Consider the following 17,426-nt stretch of genomic DNA (forward strand, 5'->3'; position numbering starts at 1 on the left):
ATGCAGTTATGTGGAACTTTCCCCCATTTTCTGGTTTTGTTTTCTTTTAACAAAAACTATCCAGGCCACAATCTTGAGAAGAGCACTGTAAAGGGACAAGGGATTTTAATCCTATCCCCTATTTCCCCCCTCTCAAAATCATCCTCCCCTGCAATTGCTTCCCTCAGTCTAATGGGGGAAAGATATTTGGACCGGTATGTTTTCCTCTGTAGGGAGGGGGATAGGTAATGTAGGGATAACTTGTAAGGAAAAAAAGTTGGAGTAGAAGCAGACATCCAAGGGAAAGGATTAAGCCCATATCTGCCACCGTTACTCTGCTCAAGATTCCAACCTGACTGCTTTTGCTTAAAATGAATAAACAAAATTAAAATCAATGAGAGAGTTTTTTGGGGGGGATTTTGGTCCTTAACTGTTTACCCAAAGTTTGATTATTAGTGCTAGTTAAAAGTTGAACAAGATGATCAACTGGGTAGCAGCTTCACTAGGGACTGGATTACATCAGCATATTGGTGTTTACTGTTCTGTTCCTAAGTAAACACTGAACAGTTTCGCACACGGAAAAATACAGATGCTCAAAATGCACCAGGACATTTGTTGATGCATTTTCTTCTACTTCTAGGCTTCAGTGTTTCTCCATTTCTCTGATGTATTGTATGGCCCTCTTTCTTTATCAGAGATTGCTTAAACCAGGTATTCTTTCTAAAGCTACAATCCTGGGAGTAAGTGCCATTGAACAAATTGGTATTTATGTCCAAGCAACCATGCATAGGATTGTGGTGTTAAGAGAAACAGAATTCCATGCAGATGAAGTCACAGTTCTACGTTAAAAATATTATGCTATTGCAACCTGATAGCACCCACATGAGGTACAATATGGCTTATCAAGGCAGTGAATAAGGTTGCAGTTAAGGAACTGATATTCTTTTACGTTCTGTAAACAGTGGTCCCTTTATGGCAGTTGGATCACACAAAGCTAATGGCTGTTATAAATGGAAGGCCTTTATGCCCTTTATGCAGAAGCAAAACCTAAAAGCTGCCCAATATAGTTGCTCTAGCTAATGTTATCAAGTTGGGTGACTTTGATACCAGGTGCAGCTTCAAACAGTTTGCCCTTTGTGAAAAGTTTATCTTCAGTACACAGTAAGGTGACCTACAGTCCCAGGCTTTCATAACAAGGGAAAATTCCAGAGCCTGTAAATTTAAAAGGTGTGTATATGTGGGTGTGTGGGTGTGTGCTGGGGAATGCTTTGTCCAGTGGCAAAGGTGTGCAGGAGGAAAGAATGAATAAAATGCAAGCTTATTTGGAAGCAGGTCCCCGAAACAGATGCAGCATGGCAGTTTCCATTCCTTAGTTTCCTTTTTCTCTATTAGCTTCAAGAAGATATGTTCAATAACAACATTTCTGTACTAATTTGAGAGTCTAAGTATTTCATGCACATTATCTTAATCTTTATATCAACGCCAGAAAGTAGATCAGTATTGTCCTTACATTGCAGATAGTGCCTGAGGAATAGTATCTTGCCTAGGCTACCTTAGTGAGGCAAAAGGTGATAGGGGCTGTCCTAGTTCATAGGTCAGTCATTCAGCTACTACACTGTTATGGTTCTAAACAATTTATTGTAACAGCTGAGTAGATTTCAGGTCAGGGGTGGGGAATCCAAGGGCTTCATTCCCTCATGAACAACCCTCCTGGGCCCCATGCCAACAATGGGTGTGGTCAAGACAAAAGTAGGTGTGGTCAAAGTGGGCATGGCAACCCTCCACCACAACTACAAACAGCACACACCCTCTCATATACAGCACACACACACTCTCTCTCCCTCAGAACTTGGAAGTAATAAGTTACAAAAAACAAATTATTTGTAATTTATTACTTTTTTGAGGAACGAGTGGGTAACGAGTGGGTAATTTCTTTACATTTTGATTGTAACAGAATGAGGAGTAATTTTATTCAGTGGCGTACCTAGCATATTTGACACCTGGAGCACAATCCTTTTTTTAACACCCCCATCCTCTATGCTGTGGCCGGGTGGGTGGGGAACCTCCCAAATTCACCGCTATCCGGTGGGGGAAACTGAAGCGCAATGTTTATTCATTTCTTTTCCTCAGACTTTCGTAAGAGGCGCACTCTGGGGGATTTCCACGTCATTTTCTGCCCACGCTGGATTTGTTTTCTTTCTCCCACTAAATGCAAAAAAGAAGTCACATGCGCGTCTGCCCAAAATTCGGCTTCTCTCTCGAACTAAAACACACCTCAAGCCATTTCCTCGCATTTCTTCAGTCAGGTGAAGGGGGGGTCACCCCTGTTGTTTGGGAAGTGGCCCCCTCAGTTAAGAGGGGGCGAGGGCCGTGGGCCACTCCCCCTAGAGATGTGACATGCGGCAGAACCACGCCAGGGACTGTTGTGATGGAGGGCAGGGAGGGGTAGCCAGCTGCTGCTGCCCTTGACTCAGGTGGCCGTGTCTTGTGTGAATGCGCCTAGCTGAATACGTGAGAGGGCCTCAGGCATGGACAGGCGCAGAAGTCCAGGGGAAGGAGAAGGGGGCTCCCGGCCGCCCTCAGAAGGAGAGGACCAACCGTTGGCCCACACGAGCGGGGGACACGGGAGGCGAGGCGGAGAGGCTCTCACCCACCCGAGGGGGTGTGAGGTGGTGGCAGACGGCCCGCCAAGGCCAGGAAGGGGAATTGCTCACCGGGACCTCTGCGGAAGCCCTGCAAGTGGCAAAGAAGGGACAGGCCAGCCCCTGCCCCGAGGAGCTGCCCAGCCTGGAGGGTTTCCCCTCGTCCTGGTTGAGCAACAAAAAGTCACACCAAAAGCACAGGAAACTGGAAGGGCAGTTGGAAAAACAGCCTGGTGAAGAGCCGCAGGGGCGTGATCAACGTCCAGCGGCTCCAGGCCACTGATAAAGTAAATGAGACAATGCACCCCCTTATTGCCTACACCTGGGACAGACCGCACCCACCGCTCCGCCCTTGGTACGCCACTGATTGTATTACTCTTGAGGCGTAATTATGTTTCCAGCATTAATTTTGGGTGTTACTGGGGAGGGAGTAGGGGAAGTCTTCTGCTCCTCTGATTTGTGGATGAAAACGATGTGCCTCAAACTAGGCTTCTGTGCAGCATCGCTCTTCCCTCGTGCTCTGATATTTAAGAGACAATGAGGGTGGGGTAGAGAAAACAATGGTTTAAAAAATGGATGGTGGTAGAGAAGGATGGAGTAGAGGGAGAAAGGAGCCACCGGGCAAGGACATGGATGAAGGAGGAGGAGGCAACATCGGAATGGAGATAAAGAACTATGGAGGTTGGAGACGACGATGTGTGCATGTGTATGTGTTAATACTGTGTTTGCACTTGGTGTGCAAAGCGGCCTTTGCTGCCCTCCCTACTTACTTTGCTGCATTTTTGTACCCCAGGGGAAAAATGTTTGCTTGGGTGGATGTGCCTTAGTTGGTGGCAGGGCAGGGTCCAGGAGGTGGCTGAGTGAGGGAGATGTCTCTTGCTGTCTGAGAGTGTGTTGTGTGGGGGCGTGTACTTGGTTTGACATGCAAAAGATCTGAGCAGTGACCTTTGCCTCCCTGCCTGCTTCCCTTACCAGTGTAGCAGCCACCACAGCTATCTTATGGATAAAACAAATTATTCTACTACACTCTCTCTCTCTCTCTCTCTGTCCCTCTCCCTGTCTCTGTTTATTTTTAATATTGCTTTAGAGTACTTAGGTGTGCAGCAGTCAAGGCCAGCACCTCGTAGGCACTCTAGGGTTTTTTTTTAAAGTAACTTAACTGTAAACAAGGTTCCATGAGAGTCAAATGGGAACCACTAAAACCAGAGCTTGGAAAAGTTACTTGTTTGAACTACAACTCCCATCAGCCCCAGCCAGCACATGCTGGCTGGGGCTGATGGGAGTTGTAGTTCAAACAAGTAACTTTTCCAAGCTCTGACTAAAACAGCCTGAGGTCAGGTATTTTGATCCACCTCAGCACAAAGCTTACTCAGTGATCTCTGATCTACCGCTTTCTCTAATGCTAACCCGCTCCACAGGGCTGTCGTGAGGATACACCACACTTAGCTCTTAGGAGGAAGAATGGGATAAAAAAAAAAACTTCTCCTGCTTCACAGTAATTTGAGAACTATGTAAGATTGGGTTTTGGAACAAGTTGGCTCTGTTTAAAATGAAATTAATAAACTGTTTAGAAATTACAAGCACAGCAGAACAAGTCTGCTATCCTGATAATGCTTGAATAGGCCCTTTACAGGTTTAACTTATGACTAATCACGCAGCATAAAATAAATAATGTGTAGAACTTAAAAACATATATTGGATTGACATACCACAGACTTCAGCTCTGGGGTCAAACCAGACCTGGTGTTGGGACATCCATGATCACAATTCCAGTACTTTTTTTTAAAAAAAAGCTAAAAAGCTGCCTCTATATATGATCATGTATAGTTGGAATAGATACATAGCACTGGGGGAAGGATGTTAACTCCCCAACACCCCATTTTCCCAATTAAAATGCTTCCTCTCAAAGTTATTTATCCCATGGGTAAAGGTACATATAAGCTTAAGTTTTGCCCAATGGGTAGCTAGCAGCTATGGGAAGCATTTATTTGGAGAAATGGCATAGGAGGAAGAATTATACCTCATCTCCCAGTGCCATGACCCCAACATGAATCAAGAGTCTTGCAGCTCCTATTAACTTTTTTTTAATAGGAAAATTTGTTCATGGATCACCTGCACCACATCTGGTTTGATGTTCATTGTTGCCTGTAACCTTTAGAATACAAAATTTGGGGATTAACTGAGGTACTGCAATGTTGTGCACCATTGCTCTCCAGATTCTGAGCAGCATTGTGTCAATCATTTTCTGTGCCGGGGCACAGCTCTGTAATATGCAAACCACAAACAAAAAAATTAACTCTGAACATGTGCAAAGTGCAATTTCCTCCTAAAGGAGTCATCAAAACACTCTGTGGAGTAGGTTTTCAGAGAGTGTACCTTGCTTACAAGGTTTTGAGCCTCAAAAGGTTGTTTTTTTTTAAGAGTAGACATGCCATTTAAGAATAGAAAATCAATTCTGGCATTCTGCCGTTTCATTTCTTCTACCTTGTCATGGAATTTGCTCCTCTCCAAGCTCTATAGCCGCTTAAAAGTTTTTTCTCCTCCCCCCAATGAAGATAACAATTACAGTGAGAGTTTAGGAAGAGAAATGTTTACTATTTATATAAAGAATGTGCAGTTAGTTGTTCACAGTTCTTTACATAGAATGCCTTACCTAATTCAGTCAAATGTAAGGACTGGGGTTAGGGCAGAGTAGCTCTGCACAATATTGCAGTGTAGTTCATGCGAACGACCACTTAGCTGAAACTCTTTCCTTTTAAGTAAAGACTGGCAGGCTGAGGAGCCAGCAGAGCTGGATGACTGGGCTTGCCTGGGCCACCCATCCACCACATCTCTTCACGCTGTAGTTCGCAGCACCACCTGTCTGTGGCCAAGCAAACTGCAATATGAGGACATTCTTCCACTTTTATATATTATGGAAGAAAGGGCACAGGAGCAGACCAAGCTAGCAACTGGATCAACTGGCAAGCCTAGCCTTAAAGGCTGCAATAGAGAAAGAGGAAATTCAGTAGATAAAGCACAGCCTCCTAAATCTCCTTTTCCCCTCCCCCCCAAGACTCTCCTGTATTTTCTAAAGCTGCCCATCAGAAATCCAGCTGCTGTGCACCTCAGAGCTATTTCCTGCCCCCAATGCTTGACAAACTTTTTTCTTATTTCCTGTGATTTCATCTCCCTCTCTCCTTGCACGCTTAAGTTCTGAACCTCTTGGCGTACCTGAACTGTAAAACACTTCAAGACTTAGTCCTTGTTTGCAAGTACTTTCATCTCTCTTATCTCCTTCTTCTCCCCTGCCCCGCAATATTTTTCTGCCCCTCACACACCCACACTGATTTCCCAACTGACCCTCTCTGCTTGTCACTCACTCTCACCTCAACATTCCATTCTACCCCTCCACCCCTTAAACCTTCTCTCACAGCAGCTGATACTCAGCATGTGTGAGGAACACATTTATGAAATCCCACTAGCTAACATTGGCCACAAAAATGCCTTTTTTACCAAAAATTATAAACATGTCACAACTCCTGGGTAACAGCACACACTAGATGTTCCCCTTGATATAACACAACCATTTTCCAAAGGAGATAGTACAAATGGAGAAATCTTTTTCCCCAGACCTCCCAGCAAAGTCTATGGAAGACAAACACACACTATCGTTCAGCTTCCCAAAGTCACTCGTCATACATTTAAATCATTCCAAATAAGCCATTCCTTATACACTGACACAAGTTTCATATCAGTCTGTTGAGCAATTTTCTAACTATAAGCCACAGAACCTACTTCTCCACCCCCATTATAATGGCAGAATTCAATTCAGCCAAATCATCCATAAAATAGGGCTACAACTGTGGCCCTATAATACAGTCATTCTTGCAGCATTATATTATTATATCTTGGATAAGCAGTATGTCTAAAGTCTTTCTGAGGAGTACTGCAAAAGAGTTGCCATTTTCTTCTCACTTGGGGTGCAACTGACCATTGTGTCCCAGGATGGAGAGAAACACCAAATAGTTTTACAATATTATACACTACATATGCTGTTGCCACCAAAACATTTCATGGTTTGCCTCCTAAGAAAGATGCAGTATACTAGTTATAAGTTCCAGATCAAAAATGGTCATATACATGCATTGTCCTGGACAAGCAATTATAAAAGACAAGAGATTTTCATTATTGGGTATCACCTCTACTTCTGCATATAGCATCCATTAAAATAAAATGTCTACTTACTAACAGACAAGTTTGGAGGGAAGTTATCAAAAGAAAAGGAAGTCTTCTAGAAACTGTTAATTGGCTAACCAGAGTATATAGTCCATTGTTACATTTTTATCATCATCATCATCATCCCCCTAACAAACTGCACGGAATACAGATTTTTGCTCTCATACATTGTGCTGCTATTTTGTTATTCCAAAACCTTCCTCAGACTGGTTTGCAGGAAGTTGGGCCAAGTCTGTTGCCCTTTCAAAAATATTTCTCATCCCCCACAACCCACACCAGGACGCCCCATCCCTACTAAACTGCATTCACACCAACATCAAAGCATTTTCTGAAAGGATGTACTGGAAGAACAAAAGTAACAACTTTATTGGAAAACTCCCACACACACACACCTACCTAACTCCCCATTTCCACTATAATCTCTCCCTCCATCCCCAATTTTTGGTAGAGTGGAAAAAATTGATTAAGCTTTGTAGTCAACATACTGCTTCAGGCCTCATTCTCCTGGCTGAGATTTCTTCAGCTGTCAGGGCAGGGGTGGGGAGACACTTGTCCCTTTTACCAGTGTTGTTGGAGCAGCCTGCTAGGCTAAGGGGGTGGGGTAGGAGGGGGTTAGAGCCCGGCAGATGCCTTTTTTGTCAAAGACAAAAGACCCCCAGTCATCCTCTCCACTTTTCATCACTTTCATCCAGGCCGGATCAAAGCACTGCTCTGCATATGAAAGGGACCCGGCATTATGCGCCTCAAATTAGCCTATCGCCACCCCGCTAGCCTCTAAGGCCTCTCAACAAAAGCTCCCACATCTGTTCGATCCGTTTGCCTCATCTTCTCTCTCTCTTCTCCAGAGTATATGTGTTTGAATTTGTTTCTTCTCAGCCCTCAGTTTGGAAAGCAATTCAGCTCCTTGAATTATAGTTTACGGAGAATGTCTTCCTCTTCTCAGGAGGAACCCTCCACTGTTTTTAATTGACTCCAGGGACAGTTTCATCCTCCCATACTCACTCAAGCCACACATGCCGTGGATACTCCCATAACTGATCCATTTCTCCACTCCCCTTTCTTCACCTGAAGCAGGAGACCCGGGCTCTGAGTGTTGCAAGCCGTGGCTGCTGCCCTGAATCAAAGCAATCCTCGAATCAAAGGCAGTGTGGCTATGAAAGTCAATAATCCTCTTTTGTCATGGTAATGGTTCGTGCCCAGCAATGAGAAGAAAAGCGGGACTCTTCTCTTAGATGTTGTGCATTTCCTTAGATGTGCTATGCCTGCCTCTCAGCTGCTTTTGAAGCCCTTCTCAAAGCCTATAACCTGAACGCTCCTCAGACCCTGAGAAGAACCACCCAGAAAACAAATACAGAAAAAGGGCCAGGCAAGATTTCAGAGTGGATCCATTTTTTATACAAAGTTGTGTTCCATCGCCATGGATGGCATTATCACCCTGGGTTCCTTTGGGAGGAAGAGCAGGATATAAATTTAATTAATTGATGGATTAATTAATTAATTCCAGTCTGTAATTTCAACGTTCAACAATGTATTTATCAAACTTTTATTTCCCACTGAAAGGTCTTTACATGTGCTAAGGAGTTAGTTGCTGGTTTCTCTCTAGAACTGGACTAAGGCCAGTGCCTCACTTTATTAGCAAATACAGTTGCTGTGGATATACTGGTGTTTCCCACAGTGATCACAGAGATGTGAATGGCACAAACACTCATGATCAAACACATGTTTTGCAAGTTCTGATTGGACCAGGCCCCCTAGGAGCACTTACACAGTTGCTTAAGGATGCTTACTGTCATTCACCCTTGTCATATTTGCTGCAAGAATCACTCAGGTATACCAAACCAAATGTGAATAGTGCATAAAAATGTAGAACCGCTCTCACTCTGGGAATTCTCTAGAGGTTGTGCAAAGACACAACATCACCACAAACCTTGCAAGCTTTACATTTACTGGTTATTAATCCAAACTGAAAGAAAATCAAGATTCTCTTGCATTCAAATTGAACTTCTAAGAAAGTAGTCCTGTTCCGAAATAGCTTTCCAGAAATATATTCATTTTTATATACACAAATTAAGAACATGATTCCACCTTCAGTGCACATCTCAGCACAGATAAATAGGCAGGCTATTATCCTGTTATTTCGTGCTACCCTCACCATTAGGGCCCCCAGGGCAGTGTATAGAAGTTCAGGTGAAAATCGAATTTAAAACAAAATGACTACCAAATCAGAATATTAACTATACACACACACCATACAATGATGTTCATTAAAGACTGCATGATAAACTCATAGCTTTCAGGAGAGAAGTCCAAAGACCCAGCACAAATAATGCAGAACCAGGTATTAGGAACAGATTGAATTTCTGAAAGTCTCTGGAAAGTGGCTGCTTTTCTGTGCACTATAATGTGTATGCCACAATGACAAGACTGGGTGGAAACAGAGATGGGATAAGACTAAAGGAGGGGAGCTTAAAATGCAAATTCCCTCTCCCAGTGAAATAAGTTGGCCCCATTTCAAGCCTGGCCCTGTCCATTTCAAGCCCAACTCAAATGGAGCTTTCCCCTCACCTCCATCATTGCCCTATCCTCCCTGCCAGGCTTCCCCTTCCCAAAGGGGGGGGATAAAGCTCTCTCTGTCGGGACTTATCCACACAAGAGCCTAACTGCGTACTAAAGATGCTGCTTTTACCATCATAATTTTTTTGATAGATTTTCAAGGTCCCCACTTTTTGCTCAATGGTAGCTTCCAATTAGCTGTTCTCCATTCACACAAGTAGATGTTCCTCTAGGAAGGATTAGTGTCACTGTTTCCTTGTGGCCCCGCCCCCAATTTTACATGTTTACTCCCTCTGAAGTATCAATATTTTATGGAAGGCAACAATACCCTCAGTTGCAATCCCCATGACTGTTTGGGCTTCAAGGCTGAAGCCAAGAGAGCGACTGGGCACGCAATTGACAAAAAACAATGAAACTGACTAGACCCACCCTCACCTTCTCCATTGACCAAGCCTAAGTGAAAGGTGGGCAGGGGGAGAGTGAGTGAAAGGCAAAGTATGCAGCAGCTGTGGCAGCTGGGAACCGCTGAAGTAAGGATTCACCCACCCACTGAAAAACATCAAAGCAATGCACCTACAAGGAGGAGCGCAGCACAGCTGAGAAGGTACTTCCTTCCCTTTTCGCATTATCAGAGGATTGAGTTAATATGGATTTAAAAGAGAAAACTGTGTGATAGCTTCTGCTTGCCTGCAACGTCATGTGAAAATGGAAATGGACTGCCTTCAAGTTGATCCTGACTTATGGCTATCATGAATAGGGTTTTCATGGTAAGCGGTATTCAGAGGGGGTTTACCATTGCTTCCCTCTGAGGCTAGTCCTCTCCAGCTGACTACGGCCTGCTCAGCTTGCCACAGCTGCACAAGCCAGCCCCTTCCTTGTCCACAACTGCCAGCTGGGGGGCAACTGGGCTCCTTGGGACTAGGCAGCTTGCCCATGGCTGCACAGGTGGCAGGGCACGTAACCCCTGAGCCACTCACTGTGGGGGTGATCTTTAGCTGGCCCTTGACACCCAGGAGTCATGAGCGGGGATTTGAACTCACAGACTCTGGACTCCCAAGCCAGGCTCTCCTCCCCACTGTGCTATACCAGATGCATGCAACTTCATGTGAACCATGCAAATTAAAAGGGGATGCAAGTAGCACCAGACACACAGTAAATCACCACGTGGAGAAGCCCTTGGAGAAGCAAGAAAAGGTAACAGGCAGCACAAGGCTTCTTTCCAAGCAGGAATGGCCCCACAAACCTACATTTGGCTGCAATGACATGTGGAGCTTAATTTCCTGTGAGGAATCATGCAGTCAACTAGACATTGCCAGGATTGTTAGTTCATAAATGATCTAGAGCTAGAGGTGAGCAGTGAGGTAGTCAGAGGAAGAAAAAAAAGGGGGGGAAACCCCCAAGACACCAAAAAGTGTATTTATGAAAATAATTCCAAAGCAATTTATTAAAAATACAAGCTTAACGCGTTTCGGCCACCTTATATTTTGGCCTTCGTCAGGGGCTGAAAGTTGAAACATACAAACATGTAATCAGTAGTAAAATCTTATTAGTTTGGGACATACAATTCATTATCACATAGCATAGGAACAAACACCAATCATTGTACTCACATACTGAAGATGTAAAGTAACTTTTGTTGAAGAGATTTCAAACAGTATAGCTAAAGGTTCTTTGTAAAAGGAAAGTATCCGAGTGCTTTTTCTGGCCGCAAGCCTGATATTAAATCCTTACATTCAATTGCTTGCAGGTTCTGAAGCTGAGAGATAGATTATAGCTGTAAGCAAGGGAACGTCTCTAAAGTATAAGACTCACAGGAGGGGAAGTAATTCCAACTCACCGTTCAGACCGCTTGGGGTTAGTGTGTCAAGTTCTAAGATCCAAGCCAGTTCTCTCCTTAGTAAAATCTGTGTGCTTCGTGCGTTTACCTTCTCTACAACCCAAAAACTGAAATCTGTCAGAGAATGTTTGCAACTGGTGTAATGCTCAGTCAAAGGAGCTCCCACCTTGTTGTTCTTGATGTTGCTTATATGCTCACAAATTCATTTTTTTTATTTATTTAAGATGGCAAATACAATTTGTTGTTGTTGTTGTTATGTGCCTCCAAGTCGACTACAACTTATGGCGACCCTATGAATCAGCAACTTCCAAGAGCATCTGTCATGAACCACCCTGTTCAGATCTTGAAAGTTCAGGTCTGTGGCTTCCTTTATGGAATCAATCCATCTCTTGTTTGGCCTTCCTCTTTTTCTAGTCCCTTCTGTTTTTCCCCAGCATTATTATATTTTCTAATCAATCATGTCTTCTCATTATGTGTCCAAAGTATGATAACCTCAGTTTCATCATTTTAGCGTCTAGTGATAGTTCTGGTTTAATTTGTTCTAACACCTGGTGATTTGTTTCTTCCAAGTATTTTAAGAGCAGCTTTCAACTCACATTCTAAAATTTCTGGTTCTTCATCATACGGTTCCTCCATGAATAAATCTGTCATCGTGGCATCCCTTTTATAGAGTTCTTCAGTGTATTGCTTCCATCTTCCTTTTATTTCATCTCGGTCACAATACAATTTAATGTAAGCAAATTTAAAGTGATGCACACTGGGGCAAAAAAATCCTAATTTCAATATATGCTAATGGGGTCTGAACTAGCAATGAGTCACCAGGAATGAGAGACTTTGGACATAGCTGACAGCTCAATGAAGATGTTGATTCAGTGTATGGCACTTGTGAGAAATACAAATTCCATGCTTGGGATCATTAGAAAAGGGGCTGAAAGTAAAACTACCAAAACCGTAACGCCATTAAATTATAAAATTTGCTTCCACAGGATGTAGTGATGGCCATGAACTTAGATGGTTTAAAAGAAGATTCAAAAAATTCATGGAGGGTAAGATTATTAATAGCTACTAACAATTATGGCTACGCTCTACCTCCACTGTCAGAGGCAGAAGGCTTCTGAATACCAGTTGCTAGGAAACACAAGTGGAGAAAGCACTGTTCTCCTCAGGTGCTGCTTGTGGGCTCCCTATAGGCATTTGGTTGGCCACTATATGAACAGACTGCTGGACTAGATAGACCACTGGCCTGATCTAGCAGGATCTTCCATGTTTAGTTTCACCTCCTCTCTCCCTATAATGTTTACATCAGTGGTAGGAAATATTTTTCAGCCTGAGAGCCCAAGGTTCTCCACCCCTGGCTTACATTGTAATGAAATGTGAGATGCAGCATCTTCACATTGTGTACTTCTGTGTCCTAACCATAGTGAGAGTTTGCAGACACCACCAATCACCTGATCAACAGCATTTGCAAGGCCCTGCCCCTTGCCTGTGTGGTTTGATTTCAAAGGAAGTGGGATTTGCAACCTCTGCTGATTACCTGATCATCAGTGCTTGGAAAAGCACAGGAACAAGAATCAGCTGATCAGTGGCATCCGGAAAGCCCTGTACCATTGCCCCCATGGTTGGATTTCAAATTGCTAGAGGAAAGAAAAATGCTTCACCTTATGTTATGGTGACATGAAGGGACCGATAAGTTGGCAGGGCATGCTCACCTGTGAAAGTGTCCCCCAGGCCTTGAGGTACCTTAGCATGTATCCCACTGGCTGGAAATCTCTCCCCATCCCTGTCCTTCTACACAGCACTGAATTTCCCGTGGGACACTTTGAATGGAGGCCAGACCACCTAGCATGTAGGGTTGGCAGACTGGTTTTGCCCTCCACTGCAACATTGTCCCCAAGTTATTTATTTATTTGTTTGTTAGATTTATATCCCGCCCTTTCTCCCAATAGGAACCCAGGGCGGCAAACAAAAGCACTAAAACACTTTAACACATCATAAAAACAGACTTTAAAACATTAAAACAAAACAACCATTAAAACCATATTAAAACAAAAAAGCTTTAAAAACATCTATTTTAAAAAAAACATATTAAAAAGCAATTCCAACACAGGCACAGACTTGGATAGAGTCTCTACTTAAAAAGCTTGTTGAAAGAGGAAGGTCTTAGGTAGGTGCTGAAAAGATAACAGAGATGGTGTCTGTCTAATATTTAAGGGGAGGGAATTCCAAAGGGTAGGTACCACTACACTAAAGGTCCATTTCCCATGTCGTGCAGAATGGACCTCATGACAAGATGGTATCTGCAGGAGGCCCTCACTTGCAGAGCGCAGTGATCAACTGGGTATATAAGAAATAAGACAGTCTTTCACGTATGCTAGTCCCAAGCTGTATAGGACTTTGTACACCAAAACTAGAACCTTGAACTTAGCCCGATAGCTAGTAGGTAGCCAGTGCAATTATTTCAGCAGTGGGGTGACATGTTGGCGGTATAGTGCCCCAGTAAGCAGTCTCACAACTGCATGTTGCACCAGCTGCAGCTTCTGGACCAACCTCAAAGGTAGCCCCACATACAGCACATTACAATAATCCAGCCTGCAGGTTATGAATGCATGGGCAACAGTGGTCAAGCAATCCTGGTTCAGAAAAGGCCACAGCTGTCTTACCAAGCAAAGCTGGTAAAAGGCACTCCTAGCCACTGAGGTCACCTGGGCATCTAGCAACAAAGATGGATCCAGGAGCACCCACACACTACAGACCTGCCCTTTCAGAGGGAGTGACCCCATCCAAAGTAGGCAACTGACCAATTATCCGAATTGGGGAACCACCAACCCACAGCGTCTCTCTCTTGCTAGGATTCAGAAACATTTATTGGTTCTCATCCAGCCCACCACTGAGTCCAGACAGTGGTGTAGGGCTTGCATGGCCTCTCCCAATTCAGATGTTATAGACAAATAGAGCTGGGTATCATCAGTGTACTGCTGACACCTCACCCCAAATCTCCTGATGACTGCTCCCAAGGGTTTCATATAGATGTTAAACAGCATGGAGAACCACATGATACCCTGAAGCACCCCACAGCACAACTGCCAGGGGGCTGAAAGACAATCGCCCAGTGCTATTCTCTGAAAACGATCCTGGAGATAGGATCGGAACAACTGTAAAATAGTGTCTCCAATACCCATCTCACCAAGTTGGCCCAGAAGGATACCACGGTCAATGGTATCAAAAGCTGCTGACAAATCAAGAAAGAATAACAGGGTCATACTCCCCCTATCCTCCCAATAAAGGTCATCCATCTGGGCGATCAAGGCTGATTCAGTCTCATAACCAGGCCTGAACGCAGACTGGAATGGGTCAAGATAATCTGTTTCATCCAAGAGTACTTGCAATTGCTGCATCACAACCCTCTCAATCACCTTCCCTAAAAAGGGGTATTTGCGACCAGGCAGTAGTTGTCACAAACCAATGGGTTCAGGATGGGCTTTTTCAGAACCGGATGGATCACTGCCTCTTTCAGGGCAGCTGGAACCACTCCCGCCTGCAACAATGCGTTCACCACACCCTGCATACACTTGGTCAAACCACCTCAACAAGCTTTATTAAGCCAAAAAGGGCAAAGGCCAAGAGGACACATTGCTGGCCACATCATCACAAGCACCTCGTCCACGTCATCAGGCCACATCAACAAATTATTCCCAAGAAGTTGCAGTGGACATTGCACTGAACACCTTACTGGGGACTACAGTAGATGTGGACAGAGCATTAAGATTGCTACGGAGACAAGCAACTTTACCCTCAAAGTGCTTTGCAAACAATTCAGGGTCTAAAACTCCATTTCCTGGAGTTGATGTCAACAGACCACTGGCAATACAGAAAAGCTCCGCTGGACAGCTACTTGAGAATCTTCCTGCAGGGGAGGATCAGAGCCTTAAGTCTAAACTTCACCAGGAAGTGGTCTGTCCATGACAATGGGGTGACATCTATCCCGCATCTCCAGACGACCCCTTCCTCCATCTGGAGCAAAAACCAAGTTGAGGGTGTTTCCTACCCTATGCGTCGGGCCGGTACCAACTTGAGACAGCCCCACGGTCGTCATGGAGGCCATGAAGTCCCAAGCTAGAGGCAGCCTCAGCATGAACATTGAAATCACCCAGGATTATAATTCCTGGCTCCTCCAATACCACAGCTGAGATGGCCTCTGCCAGCTCAGTCAGAACAGGGTGGACAGGCAGCAGGGTGGACAGTACACCAGCAGCAACCCTAGTTTACTGTTTCCTTGGCCCGACACCAGGTGCAGGCCCTCACAGCTAGCTCCAACACACGAGTGGTTTCCTAGTGACAGCAATGACAGTTCTGTAGACCACAGCAACTCCCCCCCAATTACTGCAGCCTGTGCTAGTTTTGCACCAAATATCCAGGTGGGCAAAGCTGGGTCAGATCAACTCCTCCCAACTCACCCACCCAGGTCTTGGTAATGCACACCAAATCGGCACCTATATCCATGATCAAATCATGGATGAGTGTGGCTTTATCGTGTACCAATCTGGGGTTAACAACAGCACACACAGGCCAGTGGGCACAGCAGATGAGCAATGAGGAACCTGTTCATGGGAGGAGTGGGAGCAAGGTACAAGGTGTAGATAGCCTTGTCTTGTATGGTAGTTCACCACCTCCCCATGGCTATACCTCCCTCTACCCATGATCACTGAAATTGGGGTGGTATCACCCATGTTCCTCACATTATTCAGCACATTATTTTTTATCTACCGTAAAGAATGGCAACCATTTCATTTATATAGGAGAAAGTCAAGGGGTACAACTCAGGAGAATCATGGGAGGATGCTAATCCTGCTTCAATAACCCCAGTGTTTCTTTCCAATTCTCTACTGCATTGAAGATTTCAGCCTATTTATTACTTTGTCTCCTTTAAAAAAAAAAAATCAGTGGCAGCCATCTCGTAGCTCCACATTGGATTTAGTTTCCTGGTCACACTAGAGTTTGATGGGACCTTTGGGAATTCTCTCTATACAAGTGTACTTGAATGTTCTAAATCTCAATCTTCATTCTTTGAAATAGTTTTAAAATCGGTTTTCTCGACTCCTCTGGTGTCTCACCTGTGCTCCATGAGGTTTCAAAACTGATGGGTAGTGGTTCCGCTGTGTCCTGTGCTAGTTCCTTTAGAAGCCTTGTGGGGTGTCATCTGGTCCTGCTGATTTAGAAATATGTAGTTTTACTAAGTATTCTTTTTACCTTTGCTGTTTTCCTGTCTGGCCAATGTAAGTGATAATTAGTTCTCAACTGTCCATATTAATGCAGGAACCTATGTGAAATTTTGCAAACCTGAATGCAGAAAAAAGTCACTTTCTACCAACTGTCTGAGGAGCTCTTGTAATAGTTCACAACACAGAAGGCTCCCATTTTGCTAAACGTACGAACCTTTGTGTGTCCAAGTGCTTCCACATATGACGTTGGCCATACACAGCTATGGAGATATTCTGGACGCATCAATAATAAGAGGCCACTAAATCTAAACTAGTGTTATCTGTGAGGAGCATTTGGGTCACTGTTTACCAAAACTACCATTATACATTTAAATTGGTTTCATTAAGGCTTCCACTAGAAGCTGTTGGGACATCTAACTTATTAGAATGCTGCACATTTGGCATAGGGGTTTCTGAGACCTTCATCAAAGCAAAGTTTCCAGTGTTTTTGTCTGAGACTGAATAATTTTGAAGCTTGTTTAAAATTGCTGTGTAGACCTCCTGCCACATGTTCAAAATATTAAAGATGCTCCTCATTTTTATTAAAGAAACATGGTTATTCATTTCTATCTTTTTACCCCAATTTACTGCTGAAATTCTTGACCATACCAACATATAAGTATTAGTATTCCCAGTTTTGTGCTGTTTCTGCAGGCAAGATCAGATATACACAGATACAGACAAAAACATGTGGTACAGCTTTTCTTGGACTGTACGATTCAGACAGCAGGTATGCATATGAATAGAGATGAGCATTGCCTGTTACTCAATGGGAAAAACCCACAGAAAACAGGCTAGCCCTCAACCATTATCCTTGAGCTTTCTAACCCAGGAAGTGAGGACTCAACCATTAAAATATGCACTCTCCAACCTAAATCTTAATGGCACCACCAAGGGTGGGGGAGAAACACTACATGATTGTGTGGCATGCCTTGATTA

At 44.0% G+C, this 17,426-nt stretch overlaps 1 protein-coding gene across 2 annotated transcripts in view; it reads right to left on the bottom strand.

The window, feature by feature from the left end:
- The window catches only part of TRABD2A (TraB domain containing 2A), a 114,417-nt gene that overhangs the window by 33,328 nt on the left and 63,663 nt on the right, over window positions 1-17,426 (bottom strand). The window lies entirely within an intron of this gene.

This window comes from Rhineura floridana, chromosome 1 (assembly GCF_030035675.1).
Source record: "Rhineura floridana isolate rRhiFlo1 chromosome 1, rRhiFlo1.hap2, whole genome shotgun sequence".
NCBI classification, from domain to species: domain Eukaryota; kingdom Metazoa; phylum Chordata; class Lepidosauria; order Squamata; family Rhineuridae; genus Rhineura; species Rhineura floridana.